At 41.6% G+C, this 12,616-nt stretch overlaps 1 protein-coding gene across 2 annotated transcripts in view; it reads right to left on the bottom strand.

Moving 5' to 3' along the window:
- Positions 1-11,695, bottom strand: part of RNF38 (ring finger protein 38) — a 78,832-nt gene extending 67,137 nt beyond the window's left edge. The window contains exons 1-2 of one of the 2 annotated variants that reach the window (XM_006863105.1): positions 11,350-11,695; positions 5,639-5,788 (exon numbers count right to left, since the gene is read on the bottom strand). The gene's annotated coding sequence lies outside the window, so the exon portion shown is untranslated. The remainder of the gene's footprint in view (positions 1-5,638; positions 5,789-11,349) is intronic. The other variant, XM_006863106.1, reaches the window with a different exon arrangement.
- Between the last annotated feature and the right edge of the window lie 921 nt (positions 11,696-12,616).

Here is a 12,616-nt window from a genome sequence, read left to right on the forward strand (position 1 = left end):
TGAGTGCCTTCCCACCTTCCGGTCCTGTATCTGACAGTGTTTCTCTGCTATTTATAGAGTTTTCAGTGACTAGTGATTTGGAAGTAGTTTGTCACTCTTTCTTCCTAGTCTGTCTTTGTTTGGAAGCTCATCTGAAACCTGTCCACCATGGGTGACCCTGCTGGTTATTTAAAATACCGGTGGCATTACTATCACTTAATGATATTAATCATATTAATACCATTAATGCAAATAAAATTTTGCTGAAGATCATTAAAAAACAGCTGCAATAGTACATCGACAGGGAAGTGCCAGAAACTCAAGTCAGATTCAGAAAAGAACATGACACTAGGGATATCACTGCTGACATCAGATGGATCTTGGCTGAAAGAAGAGAATACCAGGAAGATGTTCACTTGTGCTTTATTGACAATGGATCACAACAAACTACATGAAGAATGGGTATTCCAGAACAGTTCATTATGCTCATGAGGAACCTGTACAGCCCAAAATGAAGTTGTTAAGAGCAGAACAAGGGGATAATGAATGGTTTAAAATCAGGAAAGGTGTGTGCCATACTCAATCTGTATGTGGAAAAGCTGGATTATATAAAGAGGAACGTGGCATCAGAGTTGGAGGAAGGCATTAACAACCTACAATATGCAGCTAATACAACCTTGCTTGCTGGAAGTAAAGGAGACTTGAAGCACTGACTGATAAAGATCAAACACTGCAGCCTTTAGTATACATTGCATTACCAATGTAAATAAAATCAAAATTCTCACAACTGGACAAATAAATAACATCACGATAAATGAAAGAAACATTTTAAGTTATCACAAACTGCATTTTTCTTAGATCCACAATCAACATTCATGAAAGCAGCAGTCAAGAAGTCAATGGAGGATTACATTAAGCAAATCTGCTGCAAAAGAGGTTTTTAAAGTGTTAAAGAGCAAAGATGCCAGTTTGAGGACTAAGGTATGCTTGATCCAAGCCATGTTATTTTCAATTACCTCATCTGGATGTAAAAGTTGTATGACGCGTTAGGAAAAACAGTAGAATTTATGCATTTAAGATCTGGTGTTGGAGAAGAATATCAGAAGTACCATGGACTTCCAAAAGAACAAACAAATCTGTCTTGTAAGAAGTGATCCAGAAAGCTCCTTAGCAGCCAGGATGGCAAGATGTCACCTCTTACACTTTGGACATGTTATCAGGAAGGACCAGTGCTTGGAGAAGGACATTATGCTTGGTAAAGAGGAGGGTCAGAGAAAAGAGGAAGACCTCCACCGAGATAGACTGGCCCAGTGGCAGCAGCAATGGGCTCGGGCATCTTAACAATTGTGTTTAGTTCTTCTATGCACAGGGTCACTATGAGTTGGAACCAACTTGACGACACTTAACAACAACAACAACATGGCTTTTCAGTGAGAAAACACCAAACAATAAATACACAAAGCCATTATATTTACAGAGACATCACAATAGTAACTAAATGTGCACCAAGAAACATAAGAATATTCATGGCAGCACTGTTTGTAAAATAATAGTAAACTGGAAACTATCCAATGTCCATCAAAAGAGAGGATAAACTACAGTATATTTAAATAATGGCAATTAAAGGCATTAGAGTGAACCAACACCACAACCACAGGCTTAATTATAGATTAATCACAAAATTATGACAAAAATACGCAAAGTATGCCAATCATTTATATAGTAACTTCAAAAACAACCAAAATTAAGCAATACAGATCTGATGCTGTATATGTTAAATCCATAAAGAAAAGCAAAAGGATACTAAACACAAAATTCAGAAGCAGCACAGATGTGGGACAGCAGGCGAATATGGCAGGAAGGGTCATACGGGGGCTTTAAATGTACTGGTAATGGTTGACTTCTAAAATTGAGCAGCAGGCTTTATTATTATACAGGTGTCTATCTTTATAACTTGTAATATATGAAATACTTCATAGTTTTTTAAAAACAGGCCAAACTTGAAATTTTTTTTTTCAACCAAAATCTTGACTAAGCATGATGTTGTTGACCAAGCATGTTGTAGTTGTTAGGTGCCATCAAGTTCGTATCCAATTCACAGGGACCCTATGTACAACAGAATTAAACACTGCCCGGTCCTGGGCCAACCTCACAATTTTGCCATGCTTCAGCCCATTGATGCTGCCACTCTGCCAATCCATCTCTCTGGGGGTCTTCCTCTTTTTCTCTGGCCCTCCATCCTACCAAACATGATATCCTTCTCCAGTGACTGGTCCCCCCTGAGAGTATGTCCGAAGTATGAGAGACAAAGTTTGGCCATCCAGGTCTCCAAGGAGCACTCTGGCTGCACTTTTTCCAACACAGATCTGTTTGTTCTTTTGGCAGCCCACAGCACTTTCAACAGTTTCCTCCAACACCATAACTCAAAAGCATCAATTCTTCTACAGTCTTCCTTACTCACTGTTCAGCTTTCGCATGCATATGCATGTTGTTGTTAAGTGCAGTCAAGTCGATTCTGACTCACAGCAACCCTGTATAGGGTTTTCCGAGGAACAGCTGGTGAGCTTGAACTGCCGACCTTGCAGTTCCAATGACTTTGCAGTCCAGCGCAAACCCAGTGCCACACCAGCACTCATGCATATTGTTAAGTGCCATCAAACTGATTCCAACTTATAGAGATCCTGTACAGGGTTTCTGAGGCTTTAAGTCTTTGCAGGAGCAAAAAGCCTTATCTTTGTTCCATGGAGTGGTTGGTGAGTTCCGACTGCCAACCCTGTGGTTCACAGTTCCAGTGTTTATTCTACGACACCAATGTGCTCCCAGACTAGGCATATTATTAAACAAAACAAAGAGCAAAGTGTAAACAAAGTGTAAATAGATAAAAAAAATTGATAAAATTGATAAAAAAGTTGGTAAAATTGATAAAAAATGGATGTGAATATCAAAGAATTTTAAAGCTTCAAAAAGGTAAGTTTTTTGTTTGAGAAAGAAGACAGAATGGAAACCATAGTAAGGATCTAGGAGAATCTCAACATTCTCCTTTTCCTTTGTGACCACATATCCCAAAATACCATGCTTGGAGTGGGAAAATCAATCATTTTTTTATCTTTAGAGAAGGTTGCAGGGTAGATTCTCAGAAGAAAAACAAGATAGCTAAGTATAGAGGGTAGGCCAAGAAAAAAGTTAAAGAGGTAGGTGGATCTGCTTAAATGGAGTATTCCAAAGGAAAGGAAGAGTAGAGAGTTAAGAGGCCAATATTGGGGAAAAGTCATGAGCTAAAAAGCATAACCCATTAGGAAATAACTGTGATAAAGAAGATGGTTGGTTTGGTTCCCCTATTCATGTGCCTACAGGTTTTTAGGGGATGAGATGATGCATAAGTAGAACTAATAAATTATACCAATTTTGGTATCAGAATTACTTGAAATCATCAGTATGTTAAGGATCCCTAGTAGCACAGTGGGTTATGAGCTGAGCTACCAACTGCAAGGCCAGTAGTATGAATCTATGAGTTGTTCCACCGGCGAAAGATGAGGTTTTCTGCTCCCCATACAGGACGGCACACAACCATTACTACCACAGAAGTATCTTAAAGGAGTTGTTAGAAAGGAATGAACTGGGCGGGTAAGGAAAACATGCAGTCTCCCTTCTGGGCAAAATACATGAGAGCCTTGCTCTAAAATTAAAGTAAAGTAAGATTTTAAGTTAAATTAGGACTATAAATTAAAACTGAATTGTATCTTTTACCTTTCTGCAATACTCAAGTGATGTTGGCTGTCTTCTTTTCAAAACACGGGTCTAAATCTTTTGCATTTGACAGCTCTTTTCTGAGGTCAATGTTGAATGTTCAAAGGAAGTATGGAGAACACAAACACATACAAGAGCAAGATGACTCTGTTTCATGGCAACCTATGTGTTACAGAACAGTGCCGCTTCATGGTGTTTTTTTGGCAGTAATCTTTAGGGAAGCAGAGTAGGTAGATTTGAACTGTCAAAAGTTTTAGGTTGGTAGAGTGCAAACCATTTTGTGATCTACAAAGAGATAACTGTTTACTGGTGCCAGTAGTGAAAGTACTGTCAATTTTTTTCCTTGTTACTCATCTACTAGATCTCAAACTATTACAGACTGATCCATGTCTCTCATTCAACACAGGTAACTATGTCTTTTTTAACACATGCTGTACTGTATTTACAGAAATACCTACTGATATCCAAAAGTAATATTGCTATTGTTAAGTGCCATGGAGCCGGTTCCAACTCATAAAGACCCTATGTAGGGTTTCTAAGGAGCAGGTGGTGGGTTTGAACTGCTGAACCCGTGGTTCATAGTCCAGTGCTAATCCTACAGCACCACACCAGGAGTCCAAAAGTATTATAGACAAAAAAAAAGCAAAAGTTGGATGGGAACCGTGTTCTCCCAATAACTACACAATATATATGATAGCCTCGTGGTGATTCTGTGGGTTAAGAATTGGGCTGCTAATTGGGAGGTCAGTGGTTAGAAGCCAGCAGCAGCTCTAAGGGAAACAGATGAAGCAGTCTGCTTCCATACAGATTATTGCTTTGGAAACTCCATGGGTTTCCATAGGAAGCCCTATAGATACTTTGTCCCATAGTGTTACCATGAGTTAGAACTGGTTCAGCCACAGTGGGTTTGGTTTGGTCATATGTGATCAAACATCCCAGTACGTTTTTCTGAGACTATTTTCTCATCTAGAAAACCATTCACAGTATGTGTTAAGTGTTAAAAACAAAAAGGATATATGCATGCAAAGCAATGAGTACACAACTGGAAATGAATTTCAACAAGGAATACCAGTTGGAAGAGCCCTGGATCTCCTACACAGCTATCCCCAGAAATGTCCCATCTCCAGTTTAATGTGCCACACAGCATTTCCCTTTCAGAACTGGTCACTGCCAACTGTGTCACACCCACAAAACAGAAAAGAAGCTTGGCTCTATCCAAAATTCCTGACCATGGTTAACAACGATCCCACTACCCCAGCTTTATAAACACATGTACAAACACATGCCATAGCTCACAACTCTAGCATTCTGCAACTTGGTTTCTTCTGTGTTATTAGTAATAAAACTTCCATTACTAAAACATGTTTCTCTGGATACGAGAGACAAAGTTTAGTATCTAATGATTTATATTAGACCTCAGTAATGCTGTTAAACACCCAATAACAGCTCAATCTATTCATACCATTTTATTTGCTTTTTAAATTTTAAATTACATTCTACCCAGTTATCAAAAGTATCCCAGCTTTCTCTCGGAAATATACATTAGTACCAATCTCTAATAGTAAGCAAATAAGGTGATTATTTTTAAAAACGTGTCAAATGCTTTCCTTTCCAACACAATTTCACACATTTTATATCCCTCCTTCTGCTATCCTAAAGAACCTGACCTACTAAGTAATTGTGACCAAAAGATGAAAAAATGAGAACATTAAGTATTCAAATAATAAGTAGTAATTCAAGAGAAGACTAATATTCTTCAGAACAGCTAACTGAAAACACAAGTTATATTAGAGAAGTCCTCTAAGAAGAATACTTATTTGCATACACAGCAGAAAAGAAGAAGCTACTAAGAATTTTGTTTCAAGCCTTCCTACATCAGCCCTGTGTAGGGAAAGGGTAAATATATAAGAACCTGGAAGAAAGCTTTGAAGTGAGCATCCTCTTGAACGGTAGTGTTCTGATCACTTGGGAGGAGAGGGAACAGGCTCTGAAGTCTCACCCTTTCACAAATCACCTTGTTAGGATGGCCAGGTAGAGGTGCTGAATTGGCCCCGGGAGAAATCTGGGAAAAAGAGGGAGAAGAAAAGGATAGTTCATGGCTAGCCGCACCAATGTGGAGAATCATGACTATGAAGGATAGCCTGAGTTTGCTAGGCATGTGATGATTCTGTTAGTTGAAACTGATCATTAAAAATTCATTTTAAACATATAAACAAAGGGTGGCAAAGGTTGCCTCTGCCAAAGGATCACTCTTACAAAAACTTTGTAAGGTAAAACAGCACTGCTCAAGTACGAAAGAGCTTCCTGTTCCTCAGGTAACCTGAACCTATTAAGAATTTTTTTTGTTGTCGGTGTTAACTCTGAATTCCTAAGAACAGAAACCCCAAAATAAAACCATGTACCTTACATACAGAAAGATTAGCGTCTGTCTAAGAATAGCATCTGGACTAAGAATATTTCTTATTCTATTTTTTAGTTAACTTTCCAAATACAATCACGCAAAGATGAGAGAATTGAGAACACTTGTGGCAAACTTCGAATGCAATCACAGGTGTAGAAACCAAGAGTTTGACAGTGGGAATCTTAGCTCTATTCAAACAAACCAAGAGGTTTTCCTAAGGAATAAAGGACAAGATCATAAACCCCCAAATAAGTGATTACATGTTTTTAATGCTTGACTTGTGAGTCACTTCCCTTCAACCCTTATTAAAAAAACTCCAAAGGTAAATGTACTAATCTATAGCATTTTTAATGACTTAGTTACCATCATAAACATCACCTAATTTCACTGAATTGTGACAGTGAACTGCTCTTGGGGGTTAAGGTTCATAGACTAGATTGTCCTTACATACACTAAGAACTTCAATCCACATTCTCTAAGGCTGTCTTCTTTTAGAATTTCAATACTTCATTCACACGTGTCTATTCTGTAACATGCTTTTAACAGAAAAGATGGTTTCCTACCATTAATTAAATACATAAAAGAAACAGAAGTACATCAACATATCACATGAGTACTAAAGTAAAGATAGATACCGGGTGTGCTATGGAGAGTAGTGTAATCAGGAAACTGCAGAATCAGTGTGGCTGAACAGTAATGAAGTAGCCAGAGGTAGGCAGGGACCAGATCACTGAGTGCTACAACCCTTGTTATGATAACCTCTCTTATCCCCTTTATAATTGTTTCTGGTCTGCTATGAGCCTGGTCAACAGATTGGCATGCCTTTTTGTAGGAGCAAAAATACTTAAGACTTCCCTTTAAGAGTAAAGGCAAATCACATGAGGGCAGGTACTTTAGAAATCTGTTTACTGTATAAAATGTTCTGGACATAAGCTAGTTTCTCTCTGAATAACAAACATGAATGTACTGACAGTCTTTGCCATTATGTATGCACTGCTGAATAAAGAAATAGTTACTGATTTCCTCCTAAACACCAAGACTTATGTTAGGAAAGAAGAGAAAAAGATAAAAACATGGTTGCCATCCTCAAGAAGCCTATTCTAATAACAAAACAGAAGCAAACTACTAACTATAGGATCCTATTTTGAATGCCATAATACATCATACAGGTAAGAAGTCTTGTGTCTGAAAGTTTAAAGAGAAAACATATCACCACATATGGATTTCACATTCTGGACTCATTATTTTAAAGTAATCCCCTACTCCCCCAAAATGGTCTATTCCCCTGCGCAGGTCTAATATTCTTTTTTACACTTTACTTTGCACAGTAAATGCTGGCGCAATCTTTCAATAAGGCCATGTGCCTTCAACTACTATCCCCAAAGTAGACTATGTGGGTAACAAGCACTCTTACAAATCACTGAGTATAAGTAGCTGGTTGGGGAAAAAAAGTCAACGGGTCAGGTTTCCTCTCCCTTGTTCTTCATTCTTTTGAAAATGTATTTCTGCCTTGGCCTCTGAGGTCACCAGTTAGTAATTTTCAAGCATATCCTCTCTAACCCACAATTACCTTTGGTCAGAAGCTCCATTTGTCTATAAAAGTAGGCTTTATCAAAACCAGGCTTCCCCACACTGGGTAAGATCAAAATCACACACCAAAATCACATGACATTTTGTTTGCGTGTGTGGTGTGTCTATGTGGTAGGCAGAATTCTTATCCAGCTCCCCAGAGTCCCATGCCCTGGTGTATACCCCTTCCCTGAGTATGGGTGGGGCTGTATGATGAATTGCATTCTTATGATTAGGTTAAATCATGACAAAGGTGAAGTGATTTTCAGATCTAATTAAGAATTCAAATCAGTTAGTTTTGAGAAAACCAAAATGAGGGAAATGCTGGGTGGTCTGACTTAATTACAGAAAGAAGTGAGTCCTTCCTGAAGGAGTTCTGGTGGTGCTGTAGGATAAGCACCGGACTGCTAATCACAGGATCTGTGGCTCAGACTCACCAGATGCTAAGGTAGAGAGATGAGGCTATCTGCGCCTGTTAAGATTTATAGCCTCACACACCCTATACAGGGTTGCTATAAGTCAATCTACTCAATGGCAGTGGGTTGTTTTGGATTTGAGTCCTTCCTGTCATCCCTGAATATGTAAACTATTATGTTGTGAGAAGGCATATAGGTACCAGGTGGCAAGGAGCTGAGGGCAGTGGTCAGTTGACAACTAGTCGAAAACAGGGATCTCAGTCCTACAACCACAGAAGCCATCTTATGCCAACAATCAGTGAGCTTGAAGAGGACTCTGAATCTCAGGGAGGGGGAAAAACAACAGCAATAAAAATCACAGATTCAGTCAGGTAAGACCCTGAACAGAACAGAGGACCGAACAGCTCATCTGTCCCAGGCCTTCTGAAACCATGGAAACAATAGATGATAAAGCTGGGTGTTTAAAGTTACTACATTTGTGGTATGTTACACAGCAATAGAAAAACAAACACAACATGTATGTATATAAAAGAACAAACAGAAAATAGTATACCAAATTCAAGGAAAATTCCTTCTCCAAAATGTCGGCTGTATTAATTAGATTATGAAAGACAAAAAAGTATTTTTATTTAAGCCTAAAATTTTTCTCATTTTTGAGTTAAAGCACAAAACCCAATCTGGGCCTGTGTCCTTTGGGCACAAAGTAGAATCAGGGTTGGTAAAAATAGCACAGGTTCCTCTCTGACACCCCCAGGTCCCATAAGTTACTAAGGAGACAAGCAATGGGAACATTGTTATAAAATTTTTCTTTCCTTCTGCTCCACAATCCTGATTTGCAGCACAAAGATTCTTCTCTCCTCAAAAAAGTACGTCTAGCTTCATTTTACTTAAGGCTCATTAACTTCACAGATAGCTCTTAAGTACCTATTCAAGATTTGATCTCTAACAATTACAGGGTTTTGACAATATATACCTGTAAATATAATTGTGGGTTTCACAAGAGTCAAAAAGATGAACTATGACTGAGTCCTTCACGGGTTTCTTTACTTAATAAGTAACTTATTGCTGATTTATTCAAAATGTACCACATGTCTAGCACATACTGTAAGGACCACTGGTAGCTTAGTGGTTACAAATCGGGTTGCTAACCTCAAGGTCATCAGTTAGAATCTACCAGCAAGGAGAAAGATGAGGCTTTCTGCTTCTGTAAAGATTTACAGCCTTGGAAACCCTATGCATGCAGGGTCACTATGAGTCAGAAACGACTCCACAGCACACCACTACTACTACCACCACAAGGAGGCCAAGTGGTACTATGGGTTAGGCATTAGACTGTTAACCAGTTAAAAACACCAGATAGCAGTTAAAACCAGCAACCAGTCCTCAGAAACCCTACATGGCATTGCTATTAGCCGGAAGCGACTTGATAAGAGTGGGACGGGACCAGGTACTGCATTAGATGCTGTGAATATAAAGGGAGGGTGGGGGGAACAGTTCTTGTCCTCAAAGACACTCAGTTTATTGATGTACAAGAGTCCTGGTGTGGCCTTGTGGGATAAAGCACTGGACCCCAAGGTCGAGTTGAGCCATAAGGTTGGTGTTTCAAACTCACCATCTGCTTGCTGGAAACCCTATACAGTGTTGCTGAGTTAGAACTAATTTGACAGCACTTAACAACAAAAATGAGAACAAGGAGTCCTAATGTGGCGCTGAAGGATAAGCACTAGATTGCTAACCGCAAGGAAGGTGTTTCAAACCCACCAGCTGCTCATCAGAAACTCTATACAGGGTCACTAAGAGTGAGAACTGACTCAACACCACATAATGTCGACAACAAATAACAAATGAGAACAATGGGAGTTCTACTGTACACCCAAAGGGTGACCATGAGTTGGAACTGATTAGACAACTAATAGCCACCACCATCCAGTTAGAAGTGGGAAGAAAGTAAGGTATGACTTAAGAAAGGAACATGGAAGAAGAAAAACAAAGTTAATAGCTGGGGAAACTTTCAACTTATAGATAACCACCTTCATCTGCTTACAGAGTTCAAGCATTAGCTTGATCTCTTCCCAATAAGCAATGTCATTACCTCCACTGCCATGGAGTTGATTCTAACACATCGGGTTTCCCAGACTGTAAATCTTTTAAGGAGCAGACAGCCTCATCTTTCTTGCCCCAAGAAGAAGTCAGTAGACTTGAACTGTCAACCTTAGGTGAGCAACCAAACACCTTAACCGTCACCATCCAAAGGGCTTCCTTAAACAAAGTCCTAAGTGTTGAGTATTTGCTGAGTGAACTACAGGCTCCAAATGTTTGTTTACAATCTATTCACTCTCCACAGAAAAAGATGAGTTAACTAGGGAATACAAATGAAAACGGATGTATTATAAAAGTGCTTCATAGAAAAACAACCCAAAAGACAACCAGTAGACTTTGATGCTATGTCAATAGTCATGTGACTAATCAAGATCCTTCCAGCAGGATGAACTGCAAAATGGTGGTGACATAAACCAAGCTAGGGGCACCAGAAAGAAAGAGAAGTGTATGGAACAAAACGGAAACAGAAGACAAAGAATGTGACATTCTTTAGGATTAAATGTAGGTAGACGCTGATTCAGTATATATCTAAATTGGAAAGGAGAAGTCTCAGTAAGTCCACCATTTAAGAAGTAGAAACGAAAGGTAAGCACTCGTGTTTCTTTTTGGTTTAAGGTAGGAGAACTAGCATATCCAACTTTTACTTAATAATTGCATACCTTTTTCTAACAACAACAACAAAAATACCCTGTAAATCTTATACATGGAAACAAAACCTTTATTCTCGTTGGTCCTCATTAACCCCAAATACTCCCAATTCAAAACCAACCTCTCTCATTTTTCAGCCCTGAAAGGAAGAACTTCCATTCCCTAACAACAAAACGCAGTCGGCCCAGACACACGCGGCGGCAGGATGAGAGAGAGCACCCTTCCGAGAGGGTTCCGCGTTCTCATGGGTGACATCATTTCACCTGCGCCTCTGGAAAAAGTGAGAGAGCAAGAGAACCAGGCCGTCTGCTAGGAGGCGGCGGGTCGGAGGCTCCTGCTGGCTGCGGCCGCACCTCCTCGCCCGCCGCCCTGGAACAAAGAGTTGGGCGCCTCGGCCGCGCCCCACCAAGGTCGGGACAACTAAACCTCCGCCGGTGGCTGGGCCCAACCCCCGCTCGCACGGCAACCAACGGCCTATGCGGTCAGTACCTGCGAGAGGAGGCTCCGCCCTGCGGGGCTGCTCCCGCGGCTCCGTGCTGGACCGCCGCCTCCTATTGTGACCGCTCGCCCAGCCAGCCGCCAGCTCGCCAAATCCGCTGTCCCTGGGCCTCCTCACCCCCGGAACACAGGCTGTGACTGAGGGGCTGTCACGGCGCTTCCTTCCTCCCGGAACCATTACACGGGCCGCGCCAGGAAACGATGGCTGCACACCCAAGCCTGAACTAGTCAGCTAATGCCTTGGGGGACCAACATCCTCTCCCGCCCCACGCCCCAACTGCCCGGGCCTTGACACCGCCCCGCCCCACAGCACGAGAGGCTCCGCCCCGTCGCAGGCGCACTACCATCCGCTGCGCGCGTTGGTAACACCTCGCGCCGCTAGGCCGCAAGATATACAAGCACGCGTCTCTGCCACTTCTTGATTCGGCGCTGCCTTCCCTACCCCACCCCGCCTCCTCGCCAGCACTAACCTAGCAAGCCTAGCGCTTAAAACCACCAGAGTGCTCCGCCCCATTCCCCTCGCAGGGCTCCGTGCGCCGAGTCCCCTTTGTTCCCACCCCACCGGAGAAGGGGTGGGGCCGGGAGCTTGAATCGGAATAGTTCCGGCAACAGAGCCAGTCGCGCAGCAGCACCGCGCAGCACCGCCCCCGGAGTCCAACAAGGCCATGGCTTTGAAGCCGCAAAAAGCCCTAAAATTCCTTAGCTCTGGTAGCGTAGTGGTTATGAATCGGGCTGCGAACCTCAAGTTCAGCAGTTCAAAACCACCAGCTGTTCCGCGGGAGAATGATGAGGCTTTCTGCTCCCGTATTTACACACACTGTACAGGGTCGCGATAAGTTGGAATCGACTCCACAAGAGACTGGAGCCCTGATGGGGCGCTGCGCTGCGGGTTAATGCAATTAAAGTCAGTTTGAACCGCAAAGTCGTCGATGCAAGCTCACCAGCCGCTCCTTGGAAACCCTAAACAGGGTTGCTATGGGCTGCTGTTAAGTGCAGTCCAGTCAATTCTCTTAGCAACGCAACCCTGTTTCTGAGGAGTGTTTCTGAGGAGCCGATGGTGGGTTTGAACCCTCAGCCTTGTGGTTCACGGTCCAGTACTTATCATACAGCACCACACCAGAACTCCATTAACAAACATCACTTCTCACGATACTAACATGCATTCATATGACTCGAGAATCAGGAATTTGTATTGATGAAGACAGGGATGTAGAAAGGTTCTCAGAATGAAGCAAGCATGTTAGAACCTAAATTGTCC

This window comes from Chrysochloris asiatica, unplaced genomic scaffold, assembly GCF_000296735.1.
Source record: "Chrysochloris asiatica unplaced genomic scaffold, ChrAsi1.0 scaffold00053, whole genome shotgun sequence".
NCBI classification, from domain to species: domain Eukaryota; kingdom Metazoa; phylum Chordata; class Mammalia; order Afrosoricida; family Chrysochloridae; genus Chrysochloris; species Chrysochloris asiatica.